Source organism: Panthera uncia, chromosome X (assembly GCF_023721935.1).
Source record: "Panthera uncia isolate 11264 chromosome X, Puncia_PCG_1.0, whole genome shotgun sequence".
NCBI classification, from domain to species: domain Eukaryota; kingdom Metazoa; phylum Chordata; class Mammalia; order Carnivora; family Felidae; genus Panthera; species Panthera uncia.
The window spans coordinates 104,982,046-105,001,132 of NC_064817.1; positions in this window are offsets into that span (position 1 = coordinate 104,982,046).

Genomic DNA, 19,087 nt, shown 5'->3' on the forward strand with positions numbered 1-19,087 from the left:
GCCAGGATGCTCCTTTTTGCCCTCTCCTACGTGCAGCTCCTCAGCCCCCAGTGTCGGCCTTCCCCAGCTGGGAGAGACTGTCACACACACACACACACACACACACACACACACACGAAGCCACTGAAGCGTAGACAAGGCCCCTTCCCCTCAAACACTTCCCTGCCGAACCCTGAAATCGCACTTTTTGCTTTCGTCCCACTTTTGTCCTTCTCCAGCCCCCGTCCTGCACCTCCCCTTCCTCTAGCCTTTCCCTGCCAGACCCTCTCTGCTTCGACTGCTCAAAATCTTAGATCCAGAAAGAAAGTGCTTAGAGAAACTCCTTCTCATCAAGGCGTCTGCCCCTTGGCATCAACCGGAAGGATGTCCATTTTAGAGAGGCATCCCGAGGAGCCATGCCACGTCCTCTCTAGCAGGGCTAGCGCTAAGGGGAGGGAGGCCCTCCTGAAACCCTATCTGGTAAGGTGACTGGCCACAGGGTGCAGGGGAAAGTCACGATCAGGATGCCTGATCCTTTCTGTTCGAAGAAAGCACAAGTATTTGAAATGAGGCCATTTGGGGGGGGGGGACGCCGGGGTGGCTCAGTCACTGAAGCAACCGGCTCTTGGTTTTGGCTCAGGTCATGATCTCACGGCTCATGGGTTCGATCCCCACGTCAGGCTCCGTGCTGACAGCGGAGAGCCTGATTGGATTCTCTCTCTCTCCCCCCCTCTGTCTCTGCCCCTCCTCCTGCTCGATCTCTCTCTCTTTCTCTCTCAAAATACATAAATAGGCTTAAAAACATGAGGCCATTTGGTGACAGTTTTGATCAAACTTCTTCTCCTTTTCGGAGTCATGAATCAGTCAGGAACACACCAAGTTAGAACAAGATTTGATTTCCCTAAAGCTATTTTTGAAATCCTGTTGTTCCCCTACCCCAGCCCTTTCCATTTAACGTTTCACGAGTCACGGTGTTACGAGGAACGTGTGCACCAGAACACATCGACCTTCACCTTCTGCATGCCGGGAAGAATGTGTTGACAGTTGAAACATGGGCAGATACCTCTTGGAGACGCGAGTGTTGCCGCATCTTCGGTGTAAAAGCATAGTTGAGGCCACAAGTGAGTCACCTTTGAGGTTCTCAAATAATGTGAAATATTTCTATTTCTCAGCTCATTTTCAAGGATTAAAGAGCTATTATGCCAAACCGTTTTGAAGGCATAACACCCTCTTTGTCCTCTTCTAAAAAAGTTCTCCACGGCAAAGATTTTTTACCAAGGCACATTTTCTCCTTCTCTCGTTAGAGCCTCGCAGCAGGCCAGCCCATTGCACAGATGCAGATATTAGTGCGCAGAGGTGAAAGGTCACCCAGCCGGTAAGTGATCAAGTTACATATGTCTGAAACTCCCGTCTAGACATCCGGACTCGTTTTGTTACCCTGTGCCACTCTGCTCATTTATTCGAGAGTGAAAGGAATGTTGCCTTCTGCAGCATCCTCCCAGGCGTGCAACCGGGGCCAGCCTTGCGGGGTGGCAAGATTTCCAGGGGTGCTGGGGAGCACACCCTCTCCTTCTCACAGTTGGCCAGGAAACCACAATGTACAGTTCACTCCTTTGGCTTAAGGATCTGCCCTCTCTGTGTGTGGCGGGGAGCAGGGGCTAAGGCTAGAGGGTCATAAGCCATTAAGGTATTTAGCAGTCATTTAGGTGGAGCAGGGTTCGATAATCAGGTCCTGCATTGAGAAGGCGGGAGGGCTGTGCAGAGCATGTATAGAGACAGGCACCGAGCTCTGAGGAAGGAGAAGGAGGCTAAGAACAAAAACTGAGGACACCGAGGGCAAACTTGGCTGCCTTATAATTTTGCTGGGGCTGAGGACCTGTCAGGAATTGCTGGTTTAAAAGTAAATGGGAAGCAAAAATAGAAAGGGTAAAGCACAGGCTTTGCAGAGAAAATTAGCAGACTGCTTTTCAGTTGAATAATGTCCACGCTTTACGGCTAAGTTACTGGTCCAGTCGTATCTTCCATCGTATCGCAGCCCCCTCCCGCACCCTGACCCCACACTCGACACACCAAAGTCCTGTCCCTGTGCCTCACGCCGTTGCCTATGCTGCCCCCACCAGGCACCCCCATCACCTGTCCTCGCTCCCTGTCTCTTCAGATAGGGCTGGAGGGCTGTCTTCTCCAGGCTCCCTTCCTCCTGATGCCCACAGCCGACGCGGCCATGCTTTCCTCTGACCCTCCAACAAGGGTTATGTGGACTCTCCGGGGACCCTGTTCATCTGACGTTGTAAGGTAAGGTATTCCTGTCTAAGTGTTCTCTTCCCTCCAAGGCTGTGGCCACCGCGGGAAGAGGGCAGGGCTAAGTCTTGAGAAACAGCCAGCCATTGATAAATGCCTTGTAGTTAAGAGCTCCGTCTCTGGAGTCAGAGAGTTCTGGAAGCCAGCCCCAGATTATATAACCCTGTGCAAATCACTTAAGCACTCTAAGTCTGGGTTTCCTCATCTGTAAGCACCCATTTCACAGTGTTGTGATTTCTCAGCGAGATGCTCCATGCAGAGTGCTTAGCACAGCACGGGACACCTGGGTATGCATCCCACAATTACTTGATCTTAATATTATTTTTCTCTTACTGAAATGTGCAATCCTCTTCGGCTCCCTTTACCAATAACCCCACAGAGCCGTTATCCCGGAAGCAAAGGGAGTCATGTTAGGAGGGTTTGTTAAATGCCACGACGCACACTGTATTTACTGTGACATCTACCCCATCAAGATGCAGGCGAAGACACTAACTGGTTTCAACTTGAAGCCGATATTTCTGTGGCCCACACGCTGAATGCCGCTGAAGCCTCCGTCCCCTGAGCCGTGGTTCGTAGAGACGGAATAGCGGCAGTTTTTCATTTTCCAGAGTCCACTCACCCTTCCAAGAATCTCAATGCCTCATTGATTCATAATACAGTGCATAAAGATTTCATTTTTCCTGCCCACAGTGATACATTATGGAGGCAATCTGTTTTGCCACTGAAAAGTTTGCTTAGTAGAAAAATTTGGAGTTTTGACATTCAGGAAATTACAGTCATCTGTAAAACACGATTGATATGCCAAGGCTAACATTTTCATTGCACTTACAGAGCCAGAATAACTATGATAAAATATGTGTTACCCCACACACATTTTGAGATCTTTTAAGGAAACATTCGTTCCTTCTGAGAACCCCTCCCGAGGCTCCAGGACTGTAATGGCTGTGCCAGTTAGCTGTTTGCCATTCACAAGGAAACCTCCATTGACCAGACCAAGTCTCTGGTTCTAAGACAAACCAATGGCCCGAGCCTTCTGATTTCGTCTCGGGTTGGAGGCTGGAGCTGTGTTTTCGCGTGCCACCAGGTTAAAGACACGAGAAAGAATCGAGAAAAATGAGGTAAAAAAAAAAAATCCACCTCCTTTGTGGAATCATCAGCCAGCCACAAAAGGCAGAGGCAAATAATAGGCAGAGCTACAAGTTGAAGACTTACTACAGAGAAATCCAAGCGTCCTATACCTGCTTACATTTTAAATTTGCTCTCCATATTTTTGCGCAAAAGCATTTCTTTCTTCCTTTCTAGGTACGCTTTTCAGTGTTAAATGGCCTAGGAAGACCAAGTCTCTGGAGCTATCCACCTTTAAAAACTCATTGCAGGGGCGCCTGGGTGGCTCAGTCGGTTAAGCGTCCGACTTCGGCTCAGGTCATGATCTCCCTGTCCATGGGTTTGAGCCCCGCGTCGGGCTCTGTGCTGACAGCTCCGAGCCTGGAGCCTGCTTCAGATTCTGTGTCTCCCTCTCTCTCTCTGCCCCTCCCCTGTTCATGCCCTGTCTCTGTCTCAAAAATAAAAAACAAACAGTAAAAAACAATTTTTTTAATAAATAAAAAAACTGATTGCATTTATCATTCTGAAATCAAATGTTGGAATCAACTGAGCTGAGGAGCGTGGATGATCTTTATGACCATAGTGAGGGAGCTGTCCATCCAGAGTCAGGTTTGGCTAGGTTACGGGCAGTTTCTGGTTGGTCCTTATCTATTGAGGCCCAGGAGCAGTACACATTCAAACTGTGTGGTTCTGGGGGGGAAGGGGACAGGTGCCACTGCCCTTGATATTGGGAATGGCTTAGAGCGGTTCCCTAGCCAAGCTTGGGTCAGTTTCTTTAGGTGTTCAGAAAAACATTTTGCACAAAACGTGTAAGTCAGACCCATGGATCGAGCTCCCATACTCAATTACCGCAAGGACACACTGACCCTTTACTCTGTAACAGGCACGAGTCTAAGCAATTAACATGTGGTACTTCATTTAACTATTATCACCACTTATGAGGCAGATGATAGTAATACCACCCTCTTTCTATGGATGAAGAAACTGAGGCACAGGAAAGTTGGGCAACTCTCCCAAAGGTAGTAAGAGGTAGAGCTGGGATTCAAACCTCTAACACAAGGCTATAGAATGCCTTATGTAGATGGTTGTTGTGTTTTTGTTTTTGTTTTTTGAGAGGCCCTCTCTTTCTGGTCAGACATGTGGCCTGGATTCTTCATGTGTCCCCTTACCTGTGGCAGGAAGGCTTTCTTGTCCTCTTGAAGCTCTTGACAAAACTTGTTTTTAATATTTACAAAGCACTCTTTTCTTGTCCCCACCCCTGCCTGAAGCTTCCTGCACCTAACTTCTTATCTTCATTCATTTCCTAACAGTGGTTGAACAGATGCTAGAGGGGCAAGGCTAAGGTCAAGGTGGGGGGAGGCAGAGAGATGGGTGCCAAAGACAGTTTGGCAAAGAGCCTGCCTACTTAGGAGCATTTGGCCCCTCTGGCAGGGGAATCTGAAGGAAAGGTGATTTCTCAAATGGGTGTTGAGGATCCATCTGTCCCCCCAACCCCCAGGCTTAACCTTTATGGGTACCCATATTAGGGGTTCCTGGGTCCCATTGCTCCCCTCTAGGCCTTATTTAAGCTGATAAGGCAACTGACTGAGGGAGATTGAGAGATAGGGGAGCAAATGGAACTCCTCAGAAAAACAGAATCAGGGAAGTAGAAGTCTTGAGAGGTAGAGAAGATGGAGGGGAAGAAAGGGAAGCCAAGGGGCAGTAAGGACAAGAAAGGATAAAGGGAGAGCAAAAAGCACAGAGGGGGGACACCATAGAATAAAAAGGAAGAGGTGACGTCAGGGGTGTCAGGGATGAAGGGCTGTCAGAGGTGATGTCTCCTATCCTCTCACAGCCGTCCTCCACCATTTGGGCACCACTGAGAGTCTGTTACGTTGCATGGGGCTCCATCCAAATGACCTTGCTCTTTCCCTTCTCCGAGCCCCAAGTGCACTCAGAGTCAGCACATGACCTTTTCCCCTGAATTTTTACACATGTGATTTTTTTTGGAAGGTCTGGAACTAGGCTGTATGCTCTTTAGGGTTTGGGGCCCGCTCTTACAGCACGGTTTCCGTCTCCAAATCTCTATCATTACAGGAAATCCTCTGTGCGTTAAGGTAACTGACATATTAAGCTTCCTACAATCACTAGCTCATATTTATTAGCACGTGCTTTATTAGAAGGTAAATAAATATCCTTCCAGGTATGGGATACACAGGGAAATTTTCCACGGGAGAAAGGGCACTGTTTGGGGACTGCAGATACTGAGGGGGGGACCCCAAAGATACCCAGGGAAGAACAGAGTAAGTGCCCCAACACCGCACTCACCTAATGATTCCCCCAAGGTTTCCCTGTTGTATAAATCAAGAGATCCCAGATATATTCATGTCCTTATATAATAATTCTTGTCTGTTTATATGATACACACACACTCAACTTTAAGAAACAGTGCTTCAATACTCCTAGGCATGAGTAAGAAAGCCTTTTGGAAGTCACTTCAAATTCTTTTTGGAAGTAGGCGGCATAGGGGAAAAAAGAGTGGCGCAAGAATAGAAAGCCTTTCCCCCTTTGTTTATCTTCATGATGTCTTACAAATTGATTTAGAGGGCTCTATTACTCTGTGACTCACACATTTGGCTTGCAGAAGGTTTTGAAATCCAGAATCCATAAAAGGGACCTAACATATTGTGAACAAATTGCAGGGGCGCTCCCACCCAGAGGGCGATCCCAGTGATCGCTGCCAGACTTGCCTGCCTGCCGATCCCACCCGAAGACTGATCCCACCCGAAGACTCGAAGACTCGAGGGTGCTGCTAGGGCTATTCAAGTGCCCCCTTCCTCCAGAGTGAGACAAGTGACTGTCACCCCCAAGGGGCTATTTTCAGATAAGACTCTCCAAGCCTCTGTGAGTTGCTGAGAGCGGGAAGGCTTTGGAGGACAGGCGGAAGACAGGCATCCGTAGTGCCCTGATCCCAGTGAATTAGTGGAGCTTTTCTTTTCAGTGCCTCTTGCTCCAAACCCACAAGAAGTGTGCCCATTTCTCTTGCAGCCATCGGTCTTCAGGACCTCAAGAAAGCAAGACCTTTGGAGGGCTCTCTTAGGCACAAGCCAGGGGGCTGCTCCAACGCGCCTCCCCTAGGAGCTTCCAAGCTATTCTTTCCATCCCAGCCCCCTCCACAGAGTCTCCAGCTTCATAGATTCAATCCCTTATGCACTTAGCAATTTTCTTCATTCGGGTCCCTAGATAGTTTCTTTCACACCTCCCCTCATTGTTCTGTTTCCTCCATCTCCTGGGTGATCGATGACCCAATAGGCATTTACATTCACAAAGCAATTGCATTTACATAAGATAACTCTTATCTACAGCCCAAGGAGGCACAAGTAAAATACATATATAATAGAGAGAACGCCTATTCATCACCCACATTTACAGTGCCTTCGAACAGGATAGACTGTTCTAGGAACTGGTGTATGAGGGGAGAGAGCCCTGTAAAATTTATCACTAACGGTAATCAATGAGTTCCAACTAATGCACTCCACACCTCAAGGTGAAAATATACCCCAAGCATGGGGAAAACATATTTGCTCCTTAAGTTTGCTGAGTTTCATTTGAGCTTTCATTGATTTCATTTAATACAGGATTATATAATCAGAAAGTCAGCAGCAACTGAAAATACCAAGCCTAGTCTTCACCCATCAAGGCATTTTGGTAATATCTAGTAATGGCAGGAGACTCTCATTTAATTGAATTGGAGATGCGACATGTATTAGCTTACAGAAACTTAATCAGTGTGATCAAATTAAAACGGGCCACTCAGACATACTATCCTGATTAAGGCACTTGCAAACACTCCACAATTATCAGAGATTTGTGGTGTTAATGATTTAAACTCGGGTTTTTTTTTTTTTCTTCCTCTGGGGATTCGGTCTTGGAAGTTTATTTTTTTATTTTATTTTTTTTACTAGACAATTGGAAAACTCCATCCTTTATTTTGAAAAATGTTGTAATAGTATTATTGACATTAATTCTCAAAGAATGCAGAGTAGAAAATAGCATGTGTTGGTGATTTTTTTTCTTTTAACATTCATTGCTTTCTCTTTGGGATTAGGATCATTAATCTCGAAGCTTTAGCTCTGAGGAGTGGTAATGAAGTTTGGCAATGGTGAAGTGACCATTTTTAAATGTATTAGGAGAAAACTCCACTTTTCTGCTTTGTGCAAAGCGGCTCTGGGTTTCCCCGAAAGAGGTTTGCTTATGGCCCTATTTGAAAACCACTTTGGTTGAACTGGCCTGTTGTCCTGGGTAGAAGACTACAGAATTAGGCCATTTCGTTTAAATGTGTTCTTAATAGACCATTATAAACAGTAGCTTGGGAGATGTGAATTACCCCCCCCCCCCCCACCACTTTAAAACTCATCTTTCCAGGTCACCACCCTTAAAATGCTGTGGTAGTGAATTACCTGGGAAGGATCTCTTGTTTCCATTATTTGTGTGGATAGTGGTGATGGGGAGTTGCCCAGCTATTTGTTTCTACTTTAGTCAGCAAAACCTGTCCCTTCATTGAACAGCACAGAAAATGGAGCTTCAGAGGGTGATTTTTTTCAAGGTGGCAGAGTCAGTGAGGATCAGATCTGAGGCTAGACCCCCAGTCTTTCCACCCTCTGTGTTTTATTCTCCACTGCTGCTTGTCAAATCTACCTCAGTCTCGATTAGGACAAATTCCAAGTCATTGGAATCTGCCTTAAAAAGAGGATATACTATTCACTAAGAGACTCAGTTAAGGAACTTAAGGACTACTGTGCGGTGAGGGGGAGAGGAAGATCAAGAGGAGGAAGGGGATCACGTGCTGAGATGGGGGGTTGGGATCTGACTTCCAACAGGCCTGGCAGTATCTGCTATGGCTAGATGGTTAGAAACAAGATGGTTCTGACTTTGACCACAGGCACCATCAGGCACAATTTCCCAGACACTAGGTTTGGAAAGTCAGGGACCAGTAGTGGGTTAAAATAAAGAGGCTTGTGGGGTTAAGGGCATCCCTGAAGTGGTTCCTGAGCCTGTCTGTAATATCATGGGCTGGGGGGTGGGGGAAGTGCAATGAGCCCTATGCTCAGTTTAATACCCCAATCCCCAACACAACTGCTCTTTGTTTAAAATAAGCCCGATGATCTTTAAGGTTCAAGGAGCAGAATTTATTTTTTATCTATTCATTTAAAACACTAGGCTAGGGTGCCTGGGTGCCTCAGCTGGTTAAGTGTCCGACTCTTGGTTTTGGCTCAGGTCATGATCTCATGGTGATGCTTGGGACTCTCTCCCTCTCCGTCTCCTTCTGCCCCTCCCCCACTCATGCGCACTCTGTCTCTCTCAAAATAAATAAAATTTAAAAAAATTTAAAAACTGGGCTCCGTCATTTTAACACTTTCACATATTGAGTTACAGTGCACTCCCTTTCTCCTCTTGCAATTCCATGAAACAGACGAATAGGTGGTCTTTCCTGGGGCGTGTTGAAGACACTTTATTCCATTTACTATGAACGCTTTACAGAAGTGTCTCATAGCAATGCATATACTGAGAGCCCATGACGTACTCTGGGATGCTCTATGGAAGATAAAAGAATTACCCCCACTCTTCCTTAGAGAGACACAGGGATGAGTTAGCAGGAGAGATCAGCCAACAGGGAAAGTTAACAATAAGAATGAGGGCTGCTATTTCCAGAACTTTCTCTTTCATTGCCCAGCATCCACAGTGCTCCAGCCACGTGTCCAGTTGCACCTTCCTTGAATAGTATACCACTTTGTCCCTTGGATTCTACTTACCTGTGTACGTGAGCATCTTCTCTACTAGAAAATAAAGTGCTTAAAAGCAGTAACTGAATTTGTGCCTGTTCCAGCCCCACCCTCTCCCCTCCTCTCACGTGTACCTCTCTACTCCCACCCTACCCCTGCGTCTGGAACTGTGCCCATCACATACCAGGCATACAATAAACATTTGCTGACTGACCTAATGAACACGTATTAGTGCCTGGTTAAATGCTAAATGGATACAGTTCAAGAAAAGGGAAGGATGCTCTCAGGCTGCATCAGGAGAGGCACAAAGGAAGGAGTGGCAGATTAATTGTTTTGCAAGATGAGGCATAACAATAATGTCATTTAATGAGCAGCAATATGGACCAGAAGATTTGCATAAGTGACCTCACTGAATCTCTAGTAGGGGGGTGGGGTCCAATTATTACCCCCATTTTCCAGATGAGGAAACAGGCTTGAAGAAATTAAGTAACTTGTCCAAGGTGCGAGAGCTCAGATATAAACCCGTATCTATCTAATTCAAAAGACGGAGCTCTTGCCAATAAACTAGGATTGAGACAGGTGGAGTTGAAGGACAGAGGTCATTGGAGACTGACACAATAGTATAAACTAAAGGAGACAAGTATAACTTGAGGGGAGGGTTGGGGCTGATGGTGACACAGTACAGTGGTGATAGGGTTGAACTGGTCAGTGAACGTAAGGCACCAGAGAGAGAGCTTAAAAATTATAACAAAGTTGTGTATAGGATTATATAAAATACGTACAATGAAGAAATATCAGGAAACCCATGGGCCTTCTAATGGCATTCAAATGAACGACACAGACTTTGGCCTGAACATCCCTCCTGACTATTTTTCAGAGACAGGATGCCTTACGCAACTAAAATAATTTTCTCCCCAAGCTAATGGTCCTTTCTTTTTCAACAGGTTTCATTACGCCTAGCACAGAGGCCAGTTTAAGGAAATGGGGTGGAAATAGTGTGTGTTCATTTAGTCTCCAGAGCAAGAGCCACTGGGGGAACATCACTCAAAACCTGCACACTATTTTCCATCGGAGTATTTCAGGTTTGGCCTGGGTTTGGGCTGCAGTCTCAGGGGACAGGCACCTGTCAGCCTGGTTCCTTTTCATCTGTTCAGAGCAATTTGGACCCACGAGGGAAAAGATTTCTTTTTTTTCTTTACTTCTCCTTCTTCTCCCCCATCCCCTTCCTCCTTCTCTTCCTCTTCCTCTTCTTTTTTGTTTTTAAGAGCTTGGAGAATTGAGAAAGGAAGGGGGCTGGCAGACTGCCCAACAGTCAGAGCTGCCCTGCCTGTCCTTGGGGAGCCGGGCCGTGGTGGCTAAAGGCTGCTGCTCTCCGACGCTACGCACCCTGAGTATTCTCCGGTGGACTTTATATCAGTGCTTATCAAGCTCATTCTGAGCAGGGCTCTATACAATGCAATCCGGTCAGACCTCAATATATATAACAGATTACAATGGAGTCACTCAGAAAGAGGTGGAGAGGAGGCCTGGAGTCCCCTTATTTACCACGTTAGGCTCCCCATTACCCCCACTTTCAGCAGACTCTGAGGTCTTTCTTCAGAGCATAGATGGAAACACCACTGGTCTACACAGAGGATGGGCACGGTAAGTACACTGCAATGGCTCTATGAGTGCGTGTAGCTTCTTTAGACCTCTGTTAGCCTTTGTTTCATCCGTTAGAAGCCAAAATAGGAATGCCGGGCAGGCAGGTTCTCCCCCAGGAGGCATTTGCAGGACGGGAAGTCGGGTGCTCCTGTGCCAGCACATGCCTTGTAGGCATTGTGGGCATTTGGAAACGAATGATACCACCGACTTCCATATCACAAGAAAGAAGAAAAAACAAACAGCCATCCATAATACCGTGCATTTCCTTCTTGCCAGCAGGTGGGTGAAAGAGACCCAGATACTCAGGTAAAGGAACCCACAGTCTCCAAACGTAACATGTGCACAAAGACAAAGCTGGATATGTCTAAGTAGTCCCTAAAATAGAAATGCTAAAGGAGAGCGGAGAAATGACTATTAGGGGGAACCACTGCAGACCTGGGGTAAAGGGGGTAAACTTTCTCAGGGGAAGACATGAACCAGTCCACTTGCCTTATGTGGAGTCATACTTTTTCTCCAAATTCCTGAAAAGCACCGGAAAGTGTATGTGTAACTAGTTATTTTCTGCAAGGCCTTTAGAGACATGCTATTGCTTGTTTTCACACCCTCTTGGCAATGCTGGGCAAAATGACAAGGATTATCTGCACTTCACAGAAGGAAGAGGAGTGGTCCAGGGAGAGTCGTGCGGGTGGGGAGTGGCAGCATACTATTTTCTGACAAAGATCACAGCTGAAGCAGGTGCCCTGGTGCTAACGTGAAGGCACAAAACACAAGTTTCCACAGTCATGAATAGGGGAAATAGAGGCAAACATGCAGAGGCTGGACAGAGCATCCCATTAAAGCCTGGGGAGCACACCTCTCCTCCCCAGCGATGATGAGACAGACACTGCTGGCGAGCGAGGCAAAGCCAGCACTCCTACCTCCGTCCATTTATGATCTGTGATGCCTCCAAAGCAAAACTCTTTATGTTCCAAGGCTTGGAGAATCACCACCCTGGCTCAGCTCCACAATCCAGCCACAGTAAGAGATTGTTTCTGCTGAGGTGTCTGGGCATCCACCCTGTAAGGAACCTTCCAAATTGGGTATGATCCATGCCATCTAAGCACGTGATCAGTTACTGAACCAAGGTCATGGGGGTGGTTCCCAGATTAAACGAGAAAATGCATGCATTTAAAGCACTTAAAATGGTGGTGCGTGGCAAGCACTCAATAAATGGTGCTGATTGTTTTCAAATTCCTGGCCCTTGTTACCGTTGGGAGTCTACGACTTTTGTCGGGGATGCATTCTGTCAGTTCTTTACCTGCACGTAAAGTATGTTTTGACGGTTTCTGTTGTGTTTTGTTTTTTCGGTCAGGTTCCTAAAATTATTTGACTCTAAATTCAGAGTAGCCTGCTCTTGAGCTCTATGGAGTAGGGAAAATAATACAGGATTTAGAGAAAAATGGGCCCTGGTTTCGATCGTGGCTCTGCTGCTTACTATCTATGTGGTTTTGGGCAAAATATGTCATTTCTCTCAGCCTTAGTTTTCTCACCTGTAAGCCGGAGACATAATTTCTGCCTCATAGGGTTGTTGGTAAAATTACATGAGGTCATGGGTGAGAACACTCTTAGTGCACTATAAAATACTATACAAGTAACGATACTTTTATTATTAGGAATTTCAGGCTTACTCAGACTTGCTTCCCTCCCCCCTCATATGTATCCCCCAGTTCAATCGGAGCTTTGCAGACAGTGATGGACAAACATACATCAGGTCTGCCAGACCACACAGGACTAGCCAATTGATCATTTTGACTAAATTATCCAGTCAATTCAAACAGCTAGCTTTTTCAATTATCCCTATCTCCTGCCATGTTCAGCCCCACTGCAGTGACTCAAACAGTAGCTTGTGATATCACATAAACATATCCTCTGAGCAACGTGATGTTCCTCTTGGACCGTGTTCACTACCCATGATCTTTCCAGGGATGCTAGGCACTGTGACTGATAATTTGTGCTTCAAAGGCATGTGACATCTTAATCATCCAGTACAAATGTTACTTCAAGTAAGCACCAACAGATGGTGGTCTGAATTTTACAGCATCACCAGCATTTTTCCAGACAAAATTTATAGTTTCATCATCACCGAGCTGAGTTCTGTCTGCCTCATTTTTCTTTTTCATTTAATCTTTAGTAAGCAACCGTCCTGAAAACCCAAATATGTCGTATAATGAAGTCATAACCACTGACCAATGATGGAATTTTATTTCTGTCCTCCCCGCTCATTACACAACACACACAGTAATGAAATTGTCAGAGCCAAGTGCTGGTGGCGGGGTTCCAGGCAAGATCATCCTTATCTTCAAGTTGCAATACTACAGAGAAGGTGAGATTTTGCCACACTTCGTAACCCCACAGAACCTTCTACCTACTCAGTACTGTTCCCTTTGACTAAGGCCTCCAGCAGCAGGACCAGCCTTCCAACCTTTGTGAACCTAGGTTTACCTCAGTCTTTAAGTACAAAGGCCATCTCCAGAAAGGATGGACAAACTTGGCCTCATGGGACAAGTGCAGACATGCTCAGAGTCTTGGCCCCATCACCTATCAACTACATGACCTAGAACAATCTAATGTCATCTCAGATTTCCTTGTCAATAAAAAGAGCTAGTAATAACCTTTGTTTTATAGGCCTATGGTAATGATTGAACATGTTATGAAAAGCACCTTGCAAAGTGTCTGAAACATAGAGGGCACTCAATAACTGGTAGGCAATAAAAACATTATTACATGTTTGCAATATGTGAGGAATGGTTCTACTTCCTTTACATGTATTACTTTATTTAAATAAATGAAATCTTTCCTCAAATGTCATCTTTAAGGAAGGTCTTCCCTTTATTTAAATTTATGCATTTCCTGTATGCACCACTCCCTGTCCCCCTGCCATGCTCCTTTCCCCACTTAGGACTTACTCCCTTTTAAAATATTGTATATTTTATTTATTTGTTTAATAACAGTATTCTTCCACCAGAATGGGCATAAAGGCAGGGAATTTTGTTTGTACTGGTATTTGCTGTATCCTCAGAGCCTAGGTACCTGGTACCTAGTAAGTACTCAACAAAACGTTTGAATGAATGGAGAATTTAATCCTCAAAAAAATCCTATGAAGTAGGCACTGTTAGTATCCTCTTTTACAAGTGAAGAAACTGATACACAGAGAAATTAACTTGCCCATGGAAGTGTTGGGATTTTAAAGCAGCGACTGGGCTCCAGAGTGTGCAATTGTAACCATTGTACTACACTCTTGCTCTTCAAGAACTCATGAAGGGGGAGAGGGGGCAGAGGGGAGAGAAGAGAGAGGGGAGAGAGAAAGAAAGTACAGATGAGAGAATGAGAATAATGGGAAGAGTGTATGAGATCCTATGAACTTTAGGGTTTATTTTTCATTTTGTTTTTTGCTTTTTGTTCTGTACCTCCTCTCCATGAATAGCATCTACTCTTTTTTCTGATGCAATTTTTGTGCAGTGCTGTGGGAAACTAGCTTTGGCCATGTGATAAAGGCAGGGATTAATCATTTGTCCCCAAAATAGCATCTTTAGAGAATACTACCATTGTTCTACTATCTCTCCATTGTTAAATGAAAGTCTTTTTTACAAAGTTGAATTGATGGAGATTATTTACACAACAAAAAAATCATACCTATTCAACACTGCACTAGAGGTTCTAGCCAGTGCAATAAGGCAAGAAAAAAAATGGCATCCATATTGGAAAAGAATAAAACTGTATTTATTTACAGATGCCATAACCATATATGTTGAAAATTCAGAAGAATCTCCAAAAACCTCCTGGAACTAATAAGTGAGCATATTAGCAAGTTAACAGGACATAGGATTAATACATATAATCCTATAATACAACAAAAATCAGCTGTATTTTTATATATGAAAAATGAACAATTAGAAATTGAAAAAAAATACTCACTGTAGTTTTGATTTGCATTTCCCTAATGATTAGAGATGTTGGGCATCTTTTCATGTGCCTGATGGCCATTGAGTATCTTCTTTGGAAAAATGCCTATTCAGATCATCTGCCCCTTTATTAGTTGGATTGCTTTTTGTAGCTGAGTTGTATGAATTCTTTATATATTTTGAATATTAACCCTTTATCAGATGGATGATTTGCAACTATCTTCTCCACTCAGTAAGCTGCTTGTTTCCTTCACCGTGCAGAATCTTTTTAGTTTGATGTAGTCCCAATTTGTTTATTTTTGCACTTGTTTCAATTGCCTTTAGTCAGATCCAAAAAAGAGTCACAAAAAGCAATGTCAAGAAGCTTACTGCCTATGTTTCCTTCTAGGAGTTTTGTGGTTTCTAGTTTCACATTCAAGTCTTTAATCCATTTTGAATTAATTTTTGTGTACGGTGTAAGATAGTGGTCCAGTTTCATTCTTCTGCATGTGGCTGTCCAGTTTTCCCAGCACCATTGGCGGAAGAAACTATGCTTTTCCCATATGTATATTCTTGCCTTTTTTGTTGTAAATTAATTGGCCATATATGCACAGATTTATATCTAGGCTCTCTGTTCCATTGATCTGTTTTTATGCCAGTGCTATACTGCTTTGATTACCATAGTTCTGTAATACAGTTTGAGATCAGGGACTGTGATGCCTCCTGCTTTATTATTCTTTCTCAAAGTTGTTTTGGTTATTTGGGATCTTTTGTGGTTCCATACAAATTTAAGGATTGTTTGTTCTATCTCTGTGAAATGTTTAGAAGCATTCCTTCCTCTTCAATTTTTTTGGAAGAGTTTGAGAATAAGGTTTAAGCTTTCTTGAATGTTTGGTGTAATTCACCAGTGAAACCACCTGGTCCTACATTCTCATTCTCCTTGCTAGTAATAAATCTGCTTTCTTCATGACTCAGTCTTGGAATATTGTATGTTTCTAGGAATTTATCCATTTCTTCTATGTTGTCCAATTTGTTGGCATATAACTGTTCATAGTAGTCTTTTATGATCCTTTGTATTTTTTTAGTATCAGTTGTAACTTCTCTTTCATTGCTGATTTTATTTATTTGAGCCCTCTCCCTTTCTTCTTATGACTCTAGCTAAAGATTTATTAATTTTGTTTATCTTTTCAAGAGCCAGCTTTCAGTTTCATTGATCTTTCCTATTGTCTTTTTAGTATCTATTTCATTTATTTCCACTCAGGTCTTTATTATTTCCTTCCTTCTACTAAACCTGTGCTTTGTTCCTCTTTTTCTAGTTCCATTAGATTGTTTACTTGAGATTTTTCATGTTTCTTGATGTAGGCCTGTATTTCTATGGACTTCCCTCTTAGAACAGCTTTTGCTGCATCCCATTGATTTTGGTATGCTGCATTTTCATTTGTCTCGGGGTTTTTTGGTTTCTCCTTTGACTGATCCATTGGTTGTTTAGTACCATGTTTAATCTCTACACATTTGTGATTTTTCTAGTTTTCTTTTTGTGACTGATTTCCAGATTTATACCATTGTGGTCTGGAAAGATATTTGATATAATTTTAATCTTCTTGAACTTATTGAGACTTGTTTTATCACTTAACATATGTTCTATCCAGGAGAATGTTTCATGTGTACTTGAGAAGAATGTGTATTCTGCTGCTTTGGGCTGGAATGTTCTGTATATACCTTTTAAGTTCATCTGGTCTAATGTGTCTTATGTGTCCTTTAAGGTTGATGTTTCTTTATTGATTTTCCGTCTGGATGATCTAGCCATTGATACAAGTCGGGTGTTAAAGTCCTCTACTATTGTTGCATTGCTGTTGATTTCTCCCTTTAGGTTGGTTAATACTTGCTTTATATTTTTAAGTTCTCTTATTTTGGGTGCATAAATATTTACAACTGTTATATCTTCTTGCTGGATTGACCCATTTATCATTATGCCATGCCCTTCTTTGTCTTTTATTACATTTTTTTGAAGTCTATTTTGTCTAAGTATAGCTACCCCAGATTTCTTTTGGTTTCCATTTGCATGAAACATCTTTTCTATCCCTTCACTTCATTCTATGTGTGCTCTTCTATCTGAAGTAGGCAGCATGTAGATAGGTCTTGTTTTTTTTTTAATTCATTCAGCTACTCTATGTCTTTTGAGTAAAGAATTTAGTCCATTTACATTTAATGTACTTATAGATAGGCATGTACTTATTGCCATTTTGTTAATTGTTTACTGGCTGTTTTGTAGTTCCTTTCTGTTCCTTTCTTCTTCTCTTCTTCTCTTTCCTTGTAGTTGATGCCTTTCTTTAGTGTTATGTTTAGATTTCATTCTCATTATATTTTGTGTATCTACTATAGGTTTTTGCTTTGTGGTTACCATGAAGCTTACATATATCAGCCTATATATCTAGCAACATAGACTGATGGCAAGTTAAATTTGAACACATTCTAAGACTTTACCTTTTTACTCCCCTCATACACATGTGACACAATGATGTCACATTTTACATCTTTTATTTTATCTGTCCCTTAATTAATTGTTGTAGTTTAGTTATTTTTACTAGTTTTGTCTTTTAGCCTTCATCTGGCTTTATAAGTGACTAGTCTACTACCTTTAATACATATTTGCCTTTGCCAGATACATTTTTATTTCTGTATGTTTTCTTATTACTAATTAGTGCCTTTCTTTTCAACTTAAAGAGGTCTTTTTACATTTCTTGTAAGTTTGATTTAGTGGTAGTGAACTCCTTTAGTTTTTGTTTATTTATTTATTTATTTATTTATTTTGGTCTGGAAAACTATTTCTCTCCTTCAATGGTGAATGATAGTCTTGCCAGGCATTCTTGGCTGGAGGTCTTTTGCTTTTGCCTCTTTGAATATATTATGCCACTTGTTTCTGGCCTGCAAAGTTTCTGCTGAAAAATCAGCTTACAGTCTTATGGGGAGGGGGTCCTTGTACATAACAGGTTCTTTTTCTCTTGCTACTTTTAAGATTCTCTTTTTATGTTTAACTTTTGACATTTTAATTATAAAGTGTCTTGGTGTGGCTGTCTTGGGCTTCATCTTATTTGGAGCTCTCTAAGCTTCCTGGATCTGGATGTTTGTTTCTGTCCCCAAGTTAGGGAGGTTTTCAACCATTATTTCTTCAAATAAGTTTTCTGTCCCTTTCTTTCTCTTTTCCTTCTGGGACCCCTATTATGTGAATATTGTTCCACTTGATGTTGTCTCATAGGTCTCGTAAGCTATCTTCATTTTTTTAAATTCTTTTTTCTTATTGTGGCCCTGTTTGAGTGACTTCTACTCCCATGTCTTCCAGGTCACTGATCTTTTCTCCTATTTCATTTAGTCTGCTATTGAGTCCCTCTAGTATAGTTTTCCTTTCAATTATTGTATTCTTCAGCTCTGTGACTTCTGTCTGGTGATTTATCATATTTTCTATCTCTCTGTTGAAGTTCTCTGTGTTCATCCATTCTTCTAAGACCAGTGAAAATCTTTATAACCATTACTTTGAGCTCTTTATTAAGTAAGTTACTTTTCTCCCTTTCATTAGTTTTTTTCCCCCTGAGGTTTTATCTTCTTTCATTTGGAACATATTCCTCTGTTTCCTCATTTTGTTGGACTCTGTGCTTGTCCTATGTATTAAGCAAAACACCATTTTCTCCCAGTCTTGAAAAAGTGGTCATAGTAAAATAAGGAATGTGTCTCAGTATGCTGTCTGCAGTCCCCTGGAAGCCTAGAAGTGCAAGCCCCCTGGCCACCACAGCCAGGTGTTCAAGGAGCATCCCCCTATATGGACTGCAGGCACTTACTGGGTTTGGCTGGGCTACAGGGGAGCATCTGACTGTGGCAAGCCCACCCAACAGGTTTGGTGAGGCAGGGCCATGGGGCACAATGGTCCAGGGCATGCAGCACTAGCAAGGTAGAAGGAAAGTGCAGATATGGCACCTTCAAGTGACTCCATCCCCAGAGAGAGTTCCAACACATCCTTGTACCTTCAACAGACACTCTAAAATTAGCCAGTAAACTCCTTCACGCATGGTCCAGGCATTTTTCAACCTGCTGCTTTTGCCATGGGTTTCCGGGCAACTGTGTCTGTACCCGAGCCCTTTAAGAGCAGGCTGTTTTCCTCTCCATCCTTTTGGGTCTCCTGGACATAAGCCCTGTTGGTTTTCAAAGCCAGATGTTTTGGGAGCTTGTCTCTCTGGTGCAGGTCCTAAGGGTTACATTTGCCAGATATGGGGTTTGAACCCCTCCCTCCTGAGGGATGCACTTGGTTTTTGTGAGATCCCACCTGTTTGTGGGTTGCCATGCCAGGGGTGGGGTTTTTGGTGAGACCAGGTCTCTGTCTCACCTACT